Source organism: Canis aureus, chromosome 10 (assembly GCF_053574225.1).
Source record: "Canis aureus isolate CA01 chromosome 10, VMU_Caureus_v.1.0, whole genome shotgun sequence".
NCBI lineage: Eukaryota > Metazoa > Chordata > Mammalia > Carnivora > Canidae > Canis > Canis aureus.
In genome coordinates this window covers 41,658,503-41,681,507 of record NC_135620.1, presented here as the reverse complement: position 1 = coordinate 41,681,507, position 23,005 = coordinate 41,658,503, and the positions used below count along the sequence as shown (strand labels likewise).

The following is a 23,005-nucleotide window of genomic DNA, read 5'->3' as shown; positions in this document are numbered from 1 at the left end:
AATAAAATAACATTCCAGAGACACAGAAAGTGAGGAATAACAGAGGGGACCTGACAGGTAATGAAAGTTTTGGAGGTAAGCCAAGGAATGAGAACAGTAAGACTGTTGAAGCTCTCTGATTAACTGTAATTTAAAGTATTTGGGTGTGTATACATACAGATTTTTAAATTTTTCTATATTTTTTTTTGTGTGTGTGAGAGGCTACCTATCAGATTGGACTAAAGATTTTTTTTTTAGACATTGCTTTATCTTTTGTGCTGGTCATGATTAGAAGACCTATTTATGTAAACATTGGTTTCTAAGCTTTTGTGATGGAACTACTTTCTCCTTCATGTGAATCACAGGTGGAATTTGGTATAGCCTTGGAGGAATCAGGAGATGATATTTGAGGCAGGTCTAGTGTTCGCAGCTGTGAAGAACCAGGAGTGGGTCTGGATTTATGGTGACTATCTTTTAGATATCTCTCTCTTTAATGGCTTTGCCTCCTTATTTATTTATTTAGTCAGTTAAGTCATTATGTATTATGTTCCTGTGGTATATTTCTAGTGACATTTGCTTGGCCATCTCTCTCTCTCTCTCTCTCTCTTTTTGTGAAAGCCTTCACAAAATAAATTGTGCTGTGGTGCTGGAATATGCACCAGCTAATTTTTCCTCAGATGTACTCCCAGCCACAAAACCTTCATATTAGGGCTTCTGTGCATGAACTTTGGGGCAGGGTGGGGATGGAGCAAAGCCCCTTGAAATAATATGGAATTTTTTATCTGTGAGAACATTTTCTGCTTATGTATTTTTTTGGCTGGCTAGCCTGAGGTTTGTCCAAATTCAGGGTTTCTGAAATGGTTCCGAATCCCGACAGGCTCTGTGGTCACTGAAACAGAACTGTAAGTAGGGCCATCATACTGAAATCTTTGTGAATGACATTATGACTCACTGCACAGATACAGGAACTAGTTCCCTAGAAAGGTAATGCCACACTCTCTTCTCGAGTCTTGTCCACTACTGTGCTGCAACAATTTTTGTTCTCCTTCCAGTAGTCTCTGTGCAGGGGAGCATGTGTCTGTAGCTCCTGTGTACTGTATACTACTCTGTCTATAAGGATTTATATAGTTCATGTGTCACACTATGGTAGGCTACTATAACAAAGAAACCTGAGATTATAGAGACTTCCGTAACAAGGATATTTTTCTCACTTATGCAAGTCCTGATAGATATTCAGGTTGGGGAAATCTGTGTTTATTCTAAAATCTTGGTTCCTTCCAAGTCTTTTTGCTCCTATCCCCACACATTGTTGTCATTTGCATGACTGAAGCTTTTTGGCCACCAGGTCTAGTTGTAGGTTTCAGGGGGATGGGACAGAAGGAGAAGCATATCTGATGGTTAAAGTCTAAGATGTCCAAAGTCATGTATCACTTCTCACACTCAATTGCTAAGAACTGTTCATATGATCACTCTACTGCAGAGGAAGCTGGGGAATGTTGTGTGGCATGGAAGTGGGAACAGATTTTTGGTGAAGAGCTATAAACCTTTATTATATTCTGCGTGGTATTCTCCAACTGGTTTGTACATATGTTGAAGTCAGGGCCTTACTTGCTATCTTATATAGAGCATCTTAATGTTGTGTCTTTTGTATCATAGATCTTAGGTCATCGGTGTTTGTTGAATTGTCTTATATAGTGGAGTATGTATGTACATGTATGTAAGGAAAGTCATTTTATAGCTAGCGATGCAAAAAGGAAGTGCCATAAATAGCAAGGGATCTAGCCAAAAGTCAGGTTCTGCACACTACATGCAAACCAAGGGGAGGGATTTAGTCATGTATTATGCTTTGTGGCAGTGAAGTTAGAAGCAGTTTTGGTGGTGATAACTATTTTAGTAACCTCAGTTGCATAGTTTCTTGAAAACAAAATCAGTGGCATTAAAAAAACAAAAGTAACAAATGAACTTTCCTGGATGATGATGTTACATGTTATGTTATGAAAAACATTATTACTGTTAAACTTTGCAGGTCTGTGGAATAAAAACACTTGTACACATACATGCTGTTTTTACATGGATAGTCTGAGGCAGTGGTTCTGAAACTTCCGTGGGTATCAGAATCAGAACAAGCTGGAGAGGTGGTTGAAATATGATCTGAACTCCTCCCCCAAAGTTTCTGATTCATTCATTTTGCCTTGAGGCCTGAGAATTTGCATTTCCAGCAAGTTCCCAGGTGGTGTTGGTGCTGCTATTCTTGAAGTCCCAATTTGAGAACCGTTTGTATAAGGTAAGGGGAACATACCGACCTACCAAAATGGGCAAGTATCTGATAGTAACAGTTCATGCTGGTATGCTGTTGCCATATAAAATTTCTAAAAAAAATCTATGGCATGAAAATGTGTATTAATGGAAGTTCAGATCAGCCACCAGATAGGGAGACATCTATTATTCCCTTATCCATAAAACTATACCATTGCAGTCTTTTTGGAGGTGGTTCAAAAATGAGTATTTATTTGTAGGAATACTTTTGAAAGCTTGCTCTTGAAGTGCTAGGGTAAGAAAAGATATATAGAGATGTGTGTCTCATCATTGGTTCAAACTTTGAAGCTTTTCCTCCCAGCAAGTTCAGCTATTTGCCTTTCTGAGCCAGGGTAAGAATATAGGTTTCTGTTGCTTTACAACTCTTAGGTGGTAGTGGGATCCTAAGGCTCCCCTCAGCAACACCGAGGCAAGTGTGGTGATTGATTATTCATGTCTGTTGCCATTTCTTTGCCCTCAACCTTCCTCTTCTAATCTTTGCCTTTCTTTGGATGGTATGTGGGTGCACCTAAGCATCTTGAGTATCAGTGCATCTATACATGATGTGTTTAGTGATGTTTTATAGCTTAACCCTTTTTCTACTTCTGGTAATAGTTGGGGACAATGAATAGGGAGCTAGTGTATTGGAAGGCATCCAGCTTAGGACTCATTGTATTATACTTTCCTAGTGGATTAATTTTTTTCCTGTTTGAAAAAGAAATATGGCAATATTGCTTTATTTTTTGTTATGCCTGTATTCTTTCCAGTACTGGGTGTTTTGAAGAACCTCCATTCACACTGTTTTCCACAGTGGTTGTACCAATTTACAAGGATTCCCTTTTCTCCACATCCTCTACAACACTTGTTACTTCTTGCCTTCCTGATTGTAGCCTTTCTGAGATGTGTAGTTATTGTGGTTTTGATTTGCATTTCCCTGATGGTTAGTGATGTTGAGCATCTTTTCATGTGTCTAGTGGCCATCTGTATGTCTTCTTTGGAGAAATGTCTATTCAGATTCTTTACTCATTTTTCCTCTTCCTTTTTTCTTCTTCTCCTTCTTCTCCTTCTTCCTTTTATATATTTAGATGCTAATCCCTTATTGGATACATCATTTGCAGGCATCTTCTCTCATTCAGTAGATTGCCTTTTTGTTTTGTTGATGGTTTCCTTTGCTGTGCAAAACCTTTTTATTTTAATGTAGTGCCAATAGTTTATTTTTGCTTTTATTTCCCTTGTTTGAGGAGACATATCTAGAAGAATGTTGCTGTGGCTGATGTCAGAAAAATTATTGCCTGTGCTCTTTACATAAGTTTTTGTGGTTTTCAGTCTCACAGTTTGATCTTAATCCATTTTGAGTTGATTTTGGTCCAGTTTCATTCTTATACACATAGCTGTCCAGCTTTTCCACCATTTATTAAAGAGACTGTCTTTCCCCCATTTTATAGTCTTGCCAGATCACAGATTAATTGACCATATAAATATGGGTTTATTTCTAGGCTGTCTATTTTGTTCTATTGATCTCTGTGTGTATTTTTGTGCCAGTGCCACACTGTTTTGATTCCTACAGTTTTGTAATATATATATTATAATCTGGGATTGTGATACCTCCAGTATTTTTTTTTTTTTTCCAGGATTGCTTTGGCTCTTAAGGGTCTTTTATGGTTCCATACAGATTTTCATATTATTTGTTCTAGTTTTGTGAAAAATACTGTTGGTATTTTGATAGGGATTGCTTTGACTCTGTAGATTGCTTTGGGTAGTATGAACATTTTAACAGTAGTCTTCCAATCCACAAGCAATGGAATATCTTTCTGTTTGTTTATGTCATCTTCAGTTTTTTTTCATCAGGGTTTTATGGTTCTCTGAGTACAAGTCTTTCTCCTCTGGGTTAAGTTATTTCCTAGGTATTTTATTATTTTCAGTGCAATTATAAATAGATTTGTTTTCTAAATTCTCCTCTGCTACTTTGTTATTAGTGTCTAGAAAAGCTACTGATTTCTGGGTATTAATTTTGTATCCTGAAACTTTTTAAATTCTTGTTATTATCTTTGGTAGAGTCTTGAGGATATTCTATGTATAGTATATTATGTCATCTGCATATAGTGACAATTTAACTTCTTTACCAATACTGATGCCTCTTACATCTTTTTCTCATCTGATTGCTATGCCTAGAACTTCTAGTACCATGTTGAATAAAAGTGGCCAGAGTGGACATCCTTGTCTTTTTGCTAATTTTAGAGGTAAAGCTGTCAAATTTCTGCTATTAGGTATGATGTTAGCTGTGAGATTTCCATACAGATTAAAATCTTTTATTATATTGAGAAATGTTCCCTCTAAACCAACTTTGTTGAGTTTTTATGCACAGTTGAATTTTATTAAATGCTTTGTCTGGGGGTGCCTGGGGTTCTCAGAGGTTGAGCATCTGCCTTTGGCTCAGGTCCTGATCCCAGGTCCTGGGATCAAGTCCCACATTGGGCTCCTAATAAGGAACATCTTCTCTTTCTGCCTGTGTCTCTGCCCCTTTCTCTCTGTGTCTGTCATGGATAAATAAATAATTAAAAAAAATAAATGCTTTGTCTATATCTGTTGGGATGCATAAGATTTTTATCCTTTGTTTTTCTGATGTGGTCTATCATAGTGATTGATTTACAAATATGCATCCTTCCATCCCTGGAATAAATCCCACTTGTGATAAATGATCTTTTGAGTGTATTTTTGAGTATGGTTTGCTAGTATTTCGTGGACGATTTTTGTATCCATATTTATCAGGGATATTGGCCTGTAGTTTTCTTTTTTTTTTTTTTTTTTAAATTTTTATTTATTTATGATAGTCACAGAGAGAGAGAGAGAGGCAGAGACATAGGCAGAGGGAGAAGCAGGCTCCATGCACCGGGAGCCCAACGTGGGATTCAATCCCGGGTCTCCAGGATCGCGCCCCGGGCCAAAGGCAGGCGCCAAACCGCTGCGCCACCCAGGGATCCCTGTAGTTTTCTTTTTTTGTGATGTCTTTTTCTGGTTTTCTATCAGGTAATGCTGGCCTTGTAGAATGTATCTGGAAGCTTTCCTTCTTCTTCTGTTTTTTTGGAGTAGTTTGAGGACAATAAGTATAAACTTATCTTTAAATATTTGGTGTAATTTACCTGTGAATCTCTCCGGTCCTGGACTTTTATTTTTTGGTAGTGTTTTTGATCAGCAATTCAATTTTGTTACTAGTAATTGGTCTATTCAGATTTTCTATTTCTTCCAGATTCAGTTTTGGAAGATTACCTGTTTCTAGGAATTACACATTTCTCAGAATTCATTATTTTTAATGGCTAAATAACATTCTACAGAGAGAGAATCAACTGATTTATTCAGCCTTTCTGATATTGATGACAATCACATTTCCAGTTTTTGTCCTTCTAAACAGTAAAGGAAAAATATCCCTAGGTATATTATCTTTGAATAGTGGTGTTTATAGTTGAATAAATATTAAAAGTGAGATTCCTTGATGGAAGGATGAATGACTTTTAAAGTTTAACAACAATTTACCATTTGCCTTTCTAGAATATTATGTAGACTTCTTAATCTTCTTAATACCCCCTTGCCTCAAAAGGACAGTGCCCATTTCCTTATATTGCTTCCATCTTTGAATATTAACAAGCACCATTTTTGGGGCAAAATTCATCTCTTATTTTCATTTCTGTGCTTTCCAGTGAGGTTGACTACCATTTCATTTGTTTTTCATTTATTAGTATTTCTTCTATTCCTTGCTCATTTTTTCCCCTTGCATTCTTCTGCATATCCAATTGTTGGAGTTCTTTAAAGGTATTACTCCTTAGATGTGTTCAGCAATCTTCTTAGAGTTACTCACTTGATAGTGGTGCCTTTGTCTTGTCCTACAGAATTATTAAATATTTATATAATAAAATCTGTCAGTCCATTCCTTTATGATTTTGTGTAGGAATTTTGAGAATATATAACATTTTCACATCTGATTCTTGTAATTTACCTGGGATAAATGTGCAGTATTGTTGATAACCCCAATCTTCAAAGAAGTCAGCTTTGTAAGTAGTTCATATCAGATTCAAATTTTGTTTTTAAAATTCTGTATTCAGGCTATTGTACTGTGCTCTGATGGATACAACTCTTTTTACAATAAAAGTTACTTAAATTACTTGGCAGAATATAAAACAAAAATCTGTGGTATTAAAACAATTGTAATCTGTTTTCAAAGATGTCTGTGAATATAAGATACAAATTCTTTTGCTAGTGAAAGAGGCATTGATGTGTACGTACAGAAGTAATTCCGGCTTGCCATGGTGAGCTGTTTTTAACATGGCATCACACACAGCAGTTCAGTTATTTATGCTTAAAACAACCAAAAACCTTAAGTGCAGATATTAATGAATCCTTGTCTCAGGAGAAAAAGCAAGGAAGAAAAGAAACAACCCTCCAATAAGGGTGCTTTAATGACTCAGACTAGGTCCTAATAGAGTGTGATAACCACTTTTATCCAGAGATAAAGATGAATTAAAAATATAGTAAACACTTCTTCCCACTGTATTCATCTGATTGAAGCCGAGTAAATATACCTTTCCATATATTTTACTGTTTACCCACATTTTAATGGGTATACTGCCTATAGTGAACATGCTAAAAAATAGATCACCAGCTTAGGTAGGCTTCAGTGATTGTACTACCAGATGTTAACAGGACCCAATCTGGACTCTGAATGGGGAGAGTTTGACAAATCTAAGCAAAGTTGGTGTTCATTTAGATCTTCACAAAATATAAACTGTGTGGGCACTATGTATACTAGGGAAAAGAGGGAACTCAATACAAGTTACCTCTCCTGCATGGAAAGAGAAGAGCCCTAGCTCTTAAAATTCCCATTGGTTTATTTTGGCTTGTAATTCCTTGTCCTGTCTTCACCGCCCCCTCTCTAAACACAAAATCACCCAACTTTTAAAATGAAACTATTTGAAATGAAATCATGTAACATGTTCTCTTGGTTGCTAATTCCCTTGGGGCTATAGAGTTGACAGTTGTATGAACTAGTGATACCATAAATTAGAAATGATTTGAGTACAGTAAAATTGGGATCCTTGGCCATTTTTTTTTTTAAAGCTGGCCCTATGGGGTCTATATATTTGTTTTATACTTATTTTAATGACCATGCCAGATAGAGTTTGCCATCTGGGTTAAAATTTTTTTTTTTAGGAAAATTTAATACCTTTTGTTTTATTCTTTCTAATTCAAGAGGCTAGTTTCTATAAACTTGAATTGCATGGAGTCGGACTTTGTAAAGCAGTAGTTTGTGCTTATCTGTCCAATCCTTCCTTATTGCCTGAATCTTTAACTATCTTTTGTCTTCTTCATTCTTTACCTCCAAGATTTACTTTCAGTTCCTCACTAAAGCCATGACTGGGGTTTTGTTGACTAGAATTTCTTCTCTTTAGGTCTCTAGATCCTGGGATGATAGTGTTGGCTCTGGGGTAGTATCCTCCCCTATCTCTTTCTACCATCTGTAAACACTTTCATTCTGCCTTTAGTGGATGGTCCTCCTGAGGATACACGAAGCAGAGTGTTTGTGAAAGGAAACTGATAAGACTGAAGACATTTTCCTTTATAAAGCAGGCAGGGTGGAATGTGGGGAAAGGTAAGGGAATAGATCTGTTGTCATTATTACTTGTGCATTTCAAGCCTTCTGTGGGTTTTGCATTTACCTGGGGTTTTGTGAGACCAAAACTAATGGACTTTATGACAGGGAAGTTGAAAATATTTTAAATTTAAAGCAATCTTGAAAGCATGGTACTGTGATTCTGGTCAATAGGAGAGCCTAAAATAATTTATTGTGTTTAAGCAGCAGGGAATGTAAATTTGAATATTTTAATGTTCCTAATTAATTTCCAGCTTTAGTATGCCTACTTCTCTCCTCAAATAAGCTGCTTGCTTTCTTCTATTCTTTTTTGATGTGTTATATTTTAATGCTTGGCCTGGCTATTAGGCACACTTCATTTGGATTGATATGTTGTTGTTGTCAAATGTACTTTTATTTTTTAAAGATGTTATTTATTTATTCATGAGAGACACACAGAGACAGGCAGAGACATAGGCAGAAGGAGAAGCAGTCTTCCAATGGGGAGCCCGATGTGGGACTTGATCCCAGGACCCTGAGATCATGACCTGAACCACCCAGACATCCCATAAAATATATTTTTCCTTTTAGTTTAGTTTTATTTTGATTTTAACATTTAAAATAAAAAAAATGGAGGGGATCCCTGGGTGGTTCAGCGGTTTAGTGCCTGCCTTCGGCCCAGGGCCTGATCCTGGAGTCCTGGGATCGAGTCCCACATCAGGCTCCCAGCATGGAGCCTGCTTCTCCCTCTGCCTGTGTCTCTGCCTGCCTCTCTCTCTCTCTCTCTCTCTCTCTCTCCTTCTGTCTTTCATGAATGAATAAATAAATAAAAATCTTAAAAAAAAATAAAATGTTGAGCCTGTTGACTTATCTATTGTTTTGCTTGAGAGTTTTGTGTGTTTCCATTTTGGGAATAGGCTGCATAGTATTATGTGATTGGTTAATTTTCTTCTAATACTGCCGCTCTGCCTTTGAAGAAGACAATGAACTTGCTATAGTTAGTAAGCAAAGTCTTGCATGCATGGGCAGGAGGAAATTGGGTAATCCTGAGAAATCATCCGCTAGCTTTGAACATGAGATTAATTTTGGTTTTGATTACTGTGTTATACCAGAGGTTGAGAAGGAAGGAGGAAACACGTAAGGGTCTGGTTTTTAAAGCAAGCTTTAGAAAGGTTATGTAAGATTTGATCTTTCTATAAATATCTTTTTATAGTGATACCATTGTCATTTAAAAAAAAATAATAGAAGTTTTGAGCATAGGCCCAGTCACTTGGACCAGGCAATTTTAGGCTTAAGAAATATTCCCTCAGAATACCAGTTTTCATCAGAGGCTGATGTTCTTTTGGAACCTTGTAAGGAACCTTGTAAGGTAAGAGGTGGGTAGGTGAAGATGCTGAACTAACAGATTATATAAATTTATAGTCTGTATATAAGCACTCAAATTTAGAGATAAGGATGGGTGGAAAACTTGACCTGAACTCTGCTTGTCCCCTTCCCCCCCTTTAAAGATCAGTTAGCTTCTGGAGGGATGTTTTAAGAAATAGAGCTCTTTGCCAAAAGTAGATACTGTCCTTAAAATCTACTCTTCACTCTAGCATTAAACCAGGGTCTACCCTGTTGAAGATTTTAGGGGTGCCTTGCACTCTTGCTACTGCTAATTGAATAGTAAGTATTGATTTGTAACAAAGAAAATTAATTTTATGTGTTTGTGAAGGATTCACATTTAAGGGATGTTCCCCCTCTCTCTTAAATAGCAAGTGATTAACTGCTACTTTAATTTTCAATTAATCAAATTAGGTTTCTACTGGTAAATTTTGATTACATGCAGTTCTAACAGCTTCCAGATACACTTCTCTTTCCCATATGCTTACCATATGCTGAGCAAAACCAATGTAGAATAAATTAGTGTAAAAGTAAGAACACTTAGTTCTTTTGTAGAGTTCATCTTGAATGATGGAAGACAGCTCAGAATCATTTTAGCTACGAGGCACCTTTTGAAAAGTGATATGGCAAAATAGCCCATTTATGTGTGCCAAGGTCTGTTTTCATAAATGTAAATTTGAAAGTTCATTAAAATTTTGGCATGTGATTTGGAATGCATAATAACTGGAAGTGATTCAAAGCCAGAAATCTGTATCCTTATACCAACAACATGTTTCACTGAAGACTGGCTTTGTATGGTTGTTTAATATTTAAAAGTTAAAAAAAAATAGTATTTACCCGATGGTTATGGCTCTGGAAACTATGTGCAGGACGGACGGCTGTAGAAGCAAGGGAGCGCCAGCAGTCTAACCCGTGGCCCAGAATGCTCCCCAGCTTCTCCTCCTTGTATAAGCAAGGCAGGTGACTTTGGAATAGTGAACCCTGCCCCTCATTTTTCAGAGATGGCCAAACAGAAATGCAAGTTTTCCTCGCTTTCTTTGGGAATGTGAAGATGGACCATGAAGGACATTACTGCTCATGTAAAAAGAGCTGAGAAGCGGCCAAGCTGGGGTCAGACATAGGTGGCATCTAATGCTAGTAGCTAATGTGAGCCTTTATGCTTGCAGATATTCTAATGTTACATGCCAGGCATAGTGCTAACCTGTAATATAAGCCTCCCAAGGTGAGGATGTAGAAGCAGAGGAGAAGAGAAAAAATTGACCTAGAGTTGGTGCAAATAAGCCCATTTCTTATCTGTAGTAAGGGAAGTGCATTTCACCACAGACCTTTTAAGGCATCTTCCAGTGAGGCAGAGGAAGCAGTGCCACAGCCAAGGTAAGAGCTAATGAGGAATGACTGCAACAGGAAAGGTTTTATTTTAGAGCTTATGGGCTAACCTTTTCAAAATCTTATCGTCTGCCCATTGTTACTTTTGCTGTTATATATGTGTACTTTGTACAGATGCCTTATTTATTTTGTTATTTCTCTTTACAACTGTGTTTTTAAAGTTTCTTGTTCCCTGACCTCTCAGGCGCTCTGGTTTCTGCCTTCCAATTTTGTCATAGGAGAGAAAAATGGTTTATGAAGGGGATAAGATGATCACCAGGATGAAAAGTCAACACTCCTAGGAGTGGTGATGATGTCCTTAGCTCACATTCTATCACTTAGTATGCCATTTGTGATATTGTTCTGTAATTAACCAAGCTTCCTGGAGAAAGTAAGTTTAAAATCACTGTCGTCTTGGTTTATTTCTTCTCTTAGCCTATTTGACTTTGACACATGCTTCTCTCCAACTTCTGTAGCTTCTCATTCTGACAGGATACTTTGATTCTTACCTCTGGCTGGCTAGCCAGCCCTGTTTCAGTGTATCTCAGTCACCAGATTGGATGTTCTTGTACCTGTTTTGTTTACTCTCTTTTTTGGTCTATTGTTTTCTTTTATCCAAATTAGTAGTTTTTCCTACTAGCAGGCTCTCTTTCTTCAAATCATTTTTTTCCCCCCACTGTGGCCAGTTACCGTTCTAAAAACACAAGTCTCCTCAAGTTTTTCTGCCTCTTAAAAAGTATTTGATGGCTGTTACCTGTAGAATTTAGCTCCTTACAGTACTCTGTAAAGAACATCACAGGCTGACACTTGCTACTTTACTAGCCTCATGGCTGGTCACACATAGCCAGATACATACAACCATACTTCATGTTCACTTTTAGTTCCTCATCAGGCCGTGTATTCTCTCTACCCTGGGTTGTTCGCTTATGCTTTTCCATTTTGCCTACAATGGATGCCTTTCATTTTCTTCTTGGCAAGTACTTACCTACTTTTCCTTAGAGGTAATCTCTTTTGGGTGTGATGTTAACTGAGTCTCCTAAGCCTTAATGAAGGCTGCCTGTGGTGTGGTTATATTATGGTTTTTGGTAAATTTGCCTTCATGGTTAGATGCTTAGCTATGTAAGAAGCAGGAGACTGTGTCTTGCTCATCTTTGTCTTCTAGCACATAGCAGAAGGCCTGGCATGCAGTTGTGTTCCATAAATATTTATTGTATGGAGTTTAGTTTATTTTTCATTACATTTTATAGAGAATGAGTGAATCTTAAAGTAAATGAAGTACCTGTAAATGGTATATTTGAACGAAGATTTGTGGTTTATCATGATTTATGGAAGTAGAAAGGGAAATATCACAATTCCTTGGCACTCAAATTAGTGAATAGATACCAAGAAGCATAATTGGTGAGTTATCAAAAACATATTCACCTTTGGCTAGGGAAAATATGTGTGTGTGTTTCAATGAAAAATTAACTTGAAACCAGTGAAAGAATGATTTGAAACTCTGAATTATAAATAGTTCTTAGTGATTATTGTTAGGGCTGGAATAGTACCTAGGTTTCTAGGCGCTGATTATAAGGAAGAATGGTGGAGTGGAAGGGCTTGTAAAGAACCCAGTTGATAATGAAGAATGAAGTGATTGCCATCAGGTTCTCTATGTGACCTAGGGTAAGTAATTTTTCTGCCTTCACTTTTTATAACAGAGTACCTGAATCAATGGTATATGCTGGACTGTAAGTAGTCAAGAAAGAAGAGTATTGGCAGAAACAAGAATGGGCAAAACGTCGAGCCCCAGCGATTTTAGTATATACTTTGTCATTTAATTTGTATGGTGCAGTCCCCCTGTTCTTGCAGCCCCGGGTGGATATGTTCTGGGGTAAATTATATTTTACAAGTATTTCCACAACATTGTCTCTCATTTTACATGTTCTTACAATTTGATTTTGATACTCCTATCAAGAAGTGGGGGTGATGTTTCTTCCCTTTGAAGCTGAGTGGTCTTTTGTGACTATTCCAGCCTACAAAGAACTGCAGAAATGATTCTAGGTGATTTCTGAAGCTAGATCATAAAGACTATGTGGCTTCCTCTTTGTTGGTTGGAATGTAATGCTTGGTTGCGAAACCTGCAGCCACCATGTGGGTAGTCCATTTATCCTGAGGCCATCAAGTTGTGAGGCAAGACCACATGGAAAGGCCTTGAGAAAACTAACTGCATTAAGAGAGATGTCCAGCCAGTCTTCTGCTCCAACCCAGCCTCTCCAGCTACCGTCTGACTGCAGCCAAATAAGAAATTTTGAGCCCAAACTACTCAGCTAAGTCTTCCTGAATTTCTGACCCAGAAACCATGAAAGATAGTAAAATGGCTGTTGTCCTTTTATTATTTATTTATTATTATTTTTAAGATTTTATATATTTATTCATGACTCAGAGAGAGAGGTAGAAACATAGGCAGAGGGATAGGCAGGCTCCCCAGGAGGAGCCTGATGTAGGACTTGATCCTGGGACCCCGGATCATGCCCTGAGCTGAAGGCAGATGCTTTACTGCTGAGCCACCCAAGCGTCCTGGTTGTTGTCCTTTGAAATTATGTTTGGGGTTGTTTATTCAGCAGCTGGTCATTAGAACATGTTTTTTTGGAGAAGCATTTTCTATTTTCTTCTACGGAGTATTGAAGGAAGATGGGGCTGGAACTAGAAACCTTTCTTAGTGCAGATTTAGAATCATCATTGCCCTAACACTGTTGCCCCAAACTTTCATGCCCTAGTTGGGTGTAGGCCGGGGAAGGGAGATCATAAAAGAGAAAATCATGTAACAAAAATATTTTCCTCTTCACGTAGCTTTACCTAATAGTTGATAAAGAAGGGCTAGCCAAGAGTAGATACTTAAACTGACTCTATCTAAAGAATCTGTTTTGGGGAAATAAAGCCATGGGCAAGAAATTCTGCAGATGAGCTTGGGGATATCTCTATGGGAAGAGTGAATGAGGCAAAACCAGGCTGTTGTCAAGGAGGCCAGAATTTATGTTGACTAATTTATTGTTCTGTGTGCTTTTTAAAATATTAAAATAAAAAAATAAATATTAAAATATAGTACCTTTTATGGGTTGAATTTGTCCTTTGACAAAAGATTTCCTTATTTGGAAATAGGGTCTTTTGTAGAGATCATAGTGGATTAGTGTGAGCCCTATATCCAATGGCTCGTGTCTTCATAAGGAGGCATTGTGAAGGTCTGGAGAGACACAAGGAAGAAAGCTATGAGAAGACAAGACAGAGATTGGAGTTAGGCCACCACAACTAAGGAATGTGAAAGTACCTGCACCCACTGGAAGCCAGAAGCAAAAGGAGTGAAGGAAGACCTCTCTCTTAAAGTGTTCAAAGGGGGTTGGCCCTGCCAACACCTTGATTGCCTTGACTTCTGTCTTCTAGCATGAAGGATTAGATTTTTGTTGTCTCAAGGCAACCAGTTTCTGATACTTTGTTGTGGCAACCCTAGGAAACTTGTGGTGTCTGAAGTTTAGATAGGGACAGTGAAGAAGTGTTGATCTTCAAAAGTTATGGAGATGAAAAGATAAGCCACAGGCTGGGAGAAAATATCTGCCAAACATCTATCTGACAAAGGACTTGAATCTAAAATATATAAGGCATATACAACTCAATAATAAGACAACCCCATTTAAAAATAGGCAAATGATTTAAAGATTTCAAGAAAGGAGATACATATCAGAGAAGCTTATGAAATGATGCTCAGTATTGGTAGTTTTAGGAAAATACAAATTAAAACTACGAGATACTATACTATGCTTAGAATGGCTAAAATTAAACAGAATGACCATACCAAATGTTGATGAGGATATGGAGCAACTGGAACTCATACATTGCTGGTCAGTACCTAAAATGGTAAAATCCCTTTCAAAGACATTTTTTCATTTTCTTAAAGCATTAAGCATACAACCGTCTGATTGTTCTATACATAGCTATTTACAAATCCAGGAGAGTTGAAAGCATACCTCCATAGAAAGACTTTATACTAATGGTGCTAAGGGCATGGTTTGTAAACTGGAGGTTACCCAGATGTCCACCAACAGGTAGATGGGTAAACAAATTGTGGTATAATAAAATACTACACAGCAATAAAAAGGAATCAGCTATCAATATTTACAATAATATGGATGAAGCTTAATTAAATAATTATATTGCGTAAAAGAAGCCAGTCCTCTCCCCAAAAGAGTACATATATATAAATTTTAGACATATCAAATTTTAGAAAATGCAAAGTAATTATAGTGACAGTGACAATCAGTGATTCTGGGAGATAGGGCAGGGCAGGGATGTGAAAGATTTTAGGGAGCTATGAAAAAATATTTAGGGTTGATGGATATGTTCATAATCTTGACTGTGGTGATGGTTTGCTTGGTGTATATTTATGTCAAAACATCAAATGCACATTACATTTGTGATTTTTTTAATATGTCAATTATGTCTCAAGCCAGAATAAAAAGAGAAAACTTATATGGGAAAAATTAGGGTTAAGATGGGGGCTTAAACTCCAGGCTCTATTCTACTAATACTCATCAGCCGAGTGTGAACTGGTACAGTTTGCTTTTGCCACTTACTTGCCATGTCTTTAATGGCAAGAGACCCTTTAAATCTAGAGCCAACAAGTAAACCAAATTTTAGAATCATTTGGGGTTTAATCACAGAAGACCATGGTGGGTTATAGAATAAGGGATTTCTTATATAAATTAAGCCTTAAAGATTAATCTATGAGCTTGGGAAATGAAGGACCAGGAGGCAAATTGGAGGATAAGTAGAGTTTTCAACTAGTCAGAGAAGCCAAGGGTGAGACAAAACTCATGGGTTAGGGGCCGTGGAAGCCTGTGCCTCTGTGTAACTACTACCTGTTTGTATCTGTTGGTAGGCCTGGAGTTTCTGTTGGCCTACATTACATGTAGGACTGGTTGGAAAGGTGGATAGGGATCTGTTAAGAGCAAAGGTAAGTTTGAACCCACCCACAGAGCTATGTCTTGTCACTGTACTAACCATAACAACTTTCAGAGAGTAATGTTTTCCAAGACCATACAGATCTGTCCAGATTTGTGCAAATTCTACTTTTGGTCAACTTTAAGCTAAAACTATGCAGGGAAGAGATCTCAGGAAATATAGTTTGATGCTTAACAAATTTGACACAGCATAAACGACCACAACCTGCTAATTAATGGCCTTGGTAATTTGTAGTACTTGTTATGAACCCATAGTCCCCTGTTCTTATGTGATGGGTCGATTATGCTAAACAAATACAGAATATCTTTGCGAGTGATCTAATTGGCACAATGCAGTCCAGGCATGAGGAATAAGGGTAGATCTTTTCAGAATCAGGGCTGATTGCAATGTAAACAATAGGGAGACTCTCCATCCCCTCTTACAAGGAAGGTGTTTATAGCAACATAAACACCTTTTCAGCACAGTAACATAAACAGTTTCTCAAGGAAACATTCTCTGGCATTCAGGAAATGTTTCTTTCTTTACAAACAAAAAAGTGTGTTTTTCTTAAGATTTAATTTACTTAAGGGCTCTGTTTAGAACAAGGCTATGATTGTAGAGGGATAAAGTTATTCCCAGAGCACTTTTCTGGTAGGCTGTAGTCGAAGTCCTTAAAGAAGCATCTTGTTTAAAAATCTGTAGACTAACAGAGCACAGGTCAGTACAGGTGTACCATGTTACACTTCAGATCCACCTCTGGAAAGTTGTATAAATTATACTTTTGTGAGTCAAATTATATTACAAAGTCCCAGTAGTCTATGATTTGATATTTTCTTGAGAAAATCCTTCTTGAAAACATGAAGACACTCTGTTACAGGTATGACATATGGTCTGCAGTGAGTCCAGGGACTATGATAGGGGCCATGTATTTGTCTCAAATATACATAGTTAGCTCATTTGTACAGTGAATAAATGCTTCCTAAAATTGGTCAAATTAGGATTCTTAAATTAAAATTCTTTAACCTTTTTAACTGTTTTAACCTGGAACAATTGGAAATAGATTTCATCCATAAGACCCATTATGTTTTTGAAATGGAGGGGAAAATTCTTTAGCAAGAATGCTTTCTTAATAGAGAATGGAGAACAGATGTCCCTATTTTCAACATGTTATTAAAAAATATATAGCTCTGGTAGTGCAGCGAAGATGCTGTTAATAGGCACGAAGCATCAGCCACATGCATGTTTTTTTTTACCTTTGTGGAAAGGCTTGATTTAATGAAAATATTTACCAAAAATCTCTAGGAATGATTTATTCATTGGTAACTTGATTTTGTGTAGCTTTGCACAACTTAGAATGGGGAAGTAAGAGATGGTTTATCATGCTGCCTTTTACCTTAAACTCTGGACTAGTGCTTCTCAAAATAATGTGCAAATGACCTAGGCAACCCCCTTTTTTTAAAAATAAAGATTTTATTTATTTATTGGAGAGAGAGAGTGCTAGAGACAGCATGAGTGGGGTGGAGGGGCAGAGGGAGAGGGAGAAGCAGATTCCCCGCTGAGCAGGAAGCCCCATGCAGGACTCCATCCCAGGACCCTAAAATCATGACCTGAGGTTAAGGCACATGCTTAGCCTACTGAGCCACCCAGGTGCCCCAACCTAGGCATCTTGTTGGTGAATGTAGGTTGTGATTCAATAGGTTTGGGGGTAGGGTCTGAGATTTTTATTTATTTTATTTTATTTTACTTTATTTTATTTGGGATTTTTATTTCTGGTAAGTTCTCAGGTTTGTAGAACACACTCTGAAAAGCAAGTTAGAAGGCTTTCCTGAATGTAATTTTTGCTGTGGTTTCTCATAGTATTCAACATTTTACAAGAAGTGTAGTAGATACAGAGGAAAATGATTTTTTTTTTTTAAAACATATGCCCAGTTTTTGTCTTCCAGACAAAAAGATAGTGGTAGACTCTCCCATTAATTAAGTAGCTTGCTAATAGTTTGGCTGGAATTAAGTATAGGCATTTCCCATTCAACTATATTATGTAAGTATATTATGTTTTAAAATTTTTGAAAGTGGTGTAGTTTAAAAGCCAGCCTCTCATTGAGATGCCAGTTACCCCAGAAGAAGAAGAATCATTTTGCATATGTGTGGAGTACAACTGTGGGATTATTTTTTTTCCTCTGGAAACATCTCTTTGGTATCTATAAAACTAATAAAATAATTACACCCTTGAATGGTAACCTGTAAAAAAATTAAATGATTTTTTTGTGGTTATTAAAATCAATTCAGGTCCAACTTCATTGTTTTTGGAGAAGAGTTTGTGTTTGTTTCGGCAGCACATAGACTAAAGATTGGAATGATACAGAGAAGATTAGCATGGCCCCTGCACAAGGATGACACACAAATCTGTGAAGGCAAGAGTTTAATATTGAGGAAATGTTCATGGAACATTCAGGAAAGCTTGCCTGTTTGAAGGATAAAAATGGAGAGCTGATTTGAAAATATTTTTTAACTGTCACCATTTTTTTTAAACCTTTATAATGGGCAATCTGAAAATGTTAAAATTGCAGCAAGTGATATTGATATTTTTGTCTTGAATAGTTTCAAAGAAAACTTCAGGCAGTTGAATTTTTCTGGGAAATATCATTAAAATATGATTTTGAGGCTAGGGAAAAGTTTAGAGATATAAAACCAAATACTTCAAGGAATTGTCTGTCTATTTCTTAAATAGACAGTTTTTCTTAATTTTAAGTTTAACCTTTATGTAATTGAAGATTAAAAAGAGAAAAAATGGACATCTTTTAAGCTTTCTGGATCAGTGCATAAATCTGATCTTCCCTGAGGAATGGGAAGAGATGTAACCAAATGGCTATTATCTCTTTTTAGATGATGTGAGAGATCATAGACATCATCCACAATAGTGAAAATCCCCTAGGATCTGACACAGGTGGGAAAAAGAATTCCCAGGGATTTCCAGGAAGTCAAATTGTGTTTATCTACTATGATGATAGCTGATAGCCAAATTAATTTTAGTCTTCAGATAACAAATGAGCACTTTCCCAAGCATATCTTCCAAAAGATTGAGGCTGTAGTAGAATTTGAAAATTTTTCTTCTGTGTTTCAGGTGGTCAAGTGTGTTGGAAGTCTGTTTTCTAGAAAAGTAAGGGAGAGGGTATGGCCTCCATGGGGACTAAGTGTTAAGATGACAGCAGCATTATTTTGATTTTTATTTTTTAAGAGAGAGAGGGGGAGGAGCAGAGGGAGAAAGAGAGAGAGAGAATCCCAAGCAGACTCCATGCTCAGTGTGGAGCTCAGTGTGGGGCTCAGTCTCACAACTGTGAGATCATGACCTGAGCTGAAATCAAGAGTTGGATGCTTAATTGACTGAGCCACCCAGGTGCCCCTATTTTTATTTTTACTTTCTATGGTTTGACAGTAACATATTTTAAAGTATGAACAATAGGAAAATGTTGTATTAGAGATGAAACAGTTGTACATTGTAGACCATTTTAAAAAAGATATGAAAAATTTAAAAAACCAAGTGTACATTCTAATTTTTTCTATGTAGTTTAATAAAATATGATTGCCCTTTTCTTTAATGTGCTACTTCCCCTGTGATTGCACATTTACTTGTGTGAACATTATTTTCTTACGGCTACATAATATTCCATTTATAAAAATATCATTTGGGTAATTTTTCCTCCTTAGACATTTAACTGGATTTATATGTTTTTCTAAGATGAAAATAGTACTTTGTACTATGATGAACATCTGTGTATAATACTTTTCTTTGATCAGAATTTTCTTCTTAGGTCAGGTTGCCAGAACTGAAATTCATGTTCTTATAGGGAACTTTTCCTTAAAAGTTGGTCTGTGTAGTTGAAGGACTGTTTACAAAGAAATACTAATCCTTCCTGTTAAAAGATAAGGATGTTATGACAAGGTGTTAAAAGCTAAGCTGGAGTTGGACAGGTCAGATTAACCTGGATCTATCTTTGACACCTGTTTTTAACACTTGTTGGAAAGGGGAAAAAATCAGGGCTAACAATTGGTCTTAGATTTTGGTAGGTTGAATTCTTTCTAAAGAAATTAGTTGTTTATGTGGCAAGTGCTTTAAAAAATATTTTGCTAGTAAATTAGGGTAGGAGGATATTTGAAGATAAAGTTTCTAATAATAAGTTTATAATGTTAACTCCTAGCCCTCTTAACTTTATTTAGAGCAAATGTATCAAGATAGTTGTGATTCACTAAAGCAAATAGGGGGAAAAAAAAGGGAGGGAAACAAGAATAATAGTGCCATAGAGAAAAACAGAAACTGTCTCTTAATTCACACTATAGACTGATTTGTAATATTTATTCTTAACCAGATTTTAGAGATGAGATAGTCATTTGGATAGGTTAGCCATAAAGCCATCCTAGTTGTTCCATAAAGTTACAAACAACCCCAAACTTCTAATTAGCCCACATCATTTTAATTGCCCTAGTGTCTTCTAGCAATAGATTTACAGTCAGAATAGAAAGTTTGCATGACAAGATGGATAAGCTGTATTTTCTATGCATATTTTACTAGAGTTTTTATTTTGGTTGAGAAATTCTAGTTTCAGGGGTTTTTTAAATTTTCTGGATTGTGATGATCCCTTCTGGATAGGGAAATGTCTGTAAAGAATATTTTTTCAAAAAAAATATTTTTTCCAATTAATTCCAAGGTATTGATGTATACATAAATTTAGGAATTAATGAAGTAATGTTTGCAGCATTTTTATGTTTGAGATTATATTTTGAAAAACTAAAATCAACTGTAAATTTTTTTAGAGGTGGGAGAGGGAGAGAGAGAGAAGTGCAGTGGGGAGGCAGAGAGAGGGGGAGAGAATCTTAAGCAGGCTCTGCACCTAGTGCAGAGCCCAATGTGGGGCTCGATCTCACAACCTGAGATCATGACCTGAGCCAAAATCAGAGTTGTATGCTTAACTGACTGGGCTGCTCAGACACCCAACTAGTTAGATTTTTTTTTTTTTGTATATTTTTTTATTGGAATTCGATTTGCCAACATATAGTGTAACACCCAGTGCTCATCCTGTCAAGCGTCCCCCTCAGTGCCCGTCACCCAGTCACCCCATCCCCCAGCCCACTTCCCTTTCCACTACCCCTTGTACATTTCCCAGAGTTAGGAGTCTCTCATATTTTGTCACCCTCTCTGATTTTTCCCACTCATTTTCTCTCCTTTCCCTTTAATCCCTTTCACTATTTTTTATATTCCTTGAATGAATGAAACCATATAATGGGACAGCCACATGCAGAAGAATGAAACTAGACCATTCTCTTACACCATACACAAAGATAAACTCAAAATGGATGAAAGATCTAAACGTGAGACAAGAATCCATCAAAATCCTAGAGAAGAACACAGGCGACACCCTTTTTGAACTTGGCCACAGCAACTTCTTGCAAGAGACATCTTTGAAGGCAAGGGAAACAAAAGCAAAAATGAACTATTGGGACTTAATCAAGATAAAAAGCTTCCGCACAGCAAAAGAAACAGTCAACAAAATTAAAAGACAATGTACAGAATGGAAGAAGATATTTGCAAATGACCTATCAGATACAGGGCTAGTATCCAAGATCTATAAAGAACTTATTAAACTCAACAGCAAAGAAACAAACAATCCAATCATGAAATGGGCAAAAGACATGAACAGAAATTTCACCAAAGAAGACATAGACCTGGCCAACTGGCCAACAAGCACATGAGAAAATGCCATCAGGCATTTCACTGGCCATCAGGGAAATACAAATCAAAACCACAATGAGATACCACCTCACACCAGTGAGAATGGGGAACATTAACAAGGCAGGAAGCCACAAATGTTGGAGAGGATGTGGAGAAGGGGGAACCCTCTTACACTGTTGGTGGGAATGTGAACTGCTGCAGAGATTCTGGAAAACTGTGTGGAGGTTCCTCAAAGAGTTAAAAATAGAACTGCTGGAATCCCTGGGTGGCTCAGCAGTTTAGCGCCTGCCTTTGGCCCAGGGCGTGATCCTGGAGTCCCAGGATTGAGTCCCGCGTCGGGCTCCTGGCATGGAGCCTGCTTCTCCCTCCTCCTGTGTGTCTGCCTCTCTCTCTCTCTCTCTCTCTATCATAAATAAATAAATCTTAAAAAAAAAAAAAATAGAACTGCCCTACGACCCAGCAGTTGCACTGCTGGGGATTTACCCCAAAGATACAGATGCAATGAAACGCCGGGACACCTGCACCCCGATGTTTCTAGCAGCAATGTCCACAATAGCCAAACTGTGGAAGGAGCCCTGGTGTCCATCGAAAGACGAATGGATAAAGAAGATGTGGTTTATGTATACAATGGAATATTCCTCAGCCATTAGAAACGACAAATACCCACCATTTGCTTCAACGTGGATGGAACTGGAAGGTATTATGCTGAGTGAAGTTAAGTCAATCCGAGAAGGACAAACAGCTAATTTTTAACTACATAACATTTGGTACGTATAAGAGAATATAAGTAATGTGTAAGATTAAAAGCAAAATAATAAAATGAACATCCATGAAACTGCTATTCAACTTAAATTAGAACATGACCAAATTATATTTGAGTTCCTCTCCTAGGGTGTTCCGTTTTGCAGATCTGTCAGCTCAAAAAAGATCTTGATACCTACTTTTCTAAATACGAATTAGTATGCTGCTAGCCTTTGGAAGAAATCTAAACAGGTATATACAATTTACATTAAGAACACCTGCAGATTAATGATTGATGTCAATTCATAATTCATGATGATAAAGATGTGTAAAAATAGGACATTTGCTTTGAAATTGTTAACTAAGCTAGATCTTAACTTTTAAAAAATACTATGAGACTTGAAATTGTTATCTTCTTTATTGAAATAGGCTATTTTAAAAATATTACTGAATGTGAAAACATGACTACATTATTCATAAAACACCAAATATGTGTTTATTTAACAGCATAAATTCATATTACATGTTGGAAATCCAGGGTTTTTTGTTTTTGTTTGTTTTTTTGAGAGGAAATAATGTATCCATCCACCAAGGATCTTCTACGTTTCCAGATCTTTGCCTCATTTTCTTCTTCTTCTCCCTCCCCCCCCCTTTTTTAAGATTTTATTTATTTATTCACGAAAGACAGAGAGAGAGAGAGAGAGAGAGAGACATAGGCAGAGGGAGAAGCAGGCTCATGCTGGGAGCGGGATACAGGACTGGATCCTGGGACTCTGGGATCATGCCCTGAGCCAAGGGAGACGCCCAACCACTGAGCCACCCAGGTGTCCCTGCCTCATTTTCTTTGAATCAGGACTTCTAGGTTAAAAGTCACACACAAAAAATTGTCACTAGAGGAATGTGCTATGGATTAACAGAGTTTTAGG

General features: G+C 37.1%; 1 protein-coding gene and 1 non-coding gene across 4 annotated transcripts in view; both read left to right on the top strand.

The window, feature by feature from the left end:
- Positions 1 to 23,005, top strand: part of MLLT3 (MLLT3 super elongation complex subunit) — a 280,717-nt gene that overhangs the window by 93,271 nt on the left and 164,441 nt on the right. The gene's annotated exons all lie outside the window — the stretch shown is intronic.
- LOC144322899 (U6 spliceosomal RNA) lies at positions 17,931 to 18,038 on the top strand. Its single transcript, XR_013388496.1, has one exon. It is a non-coding gene; the product is annotated as a U6 spliceosomal RNA (small nuclear RNA).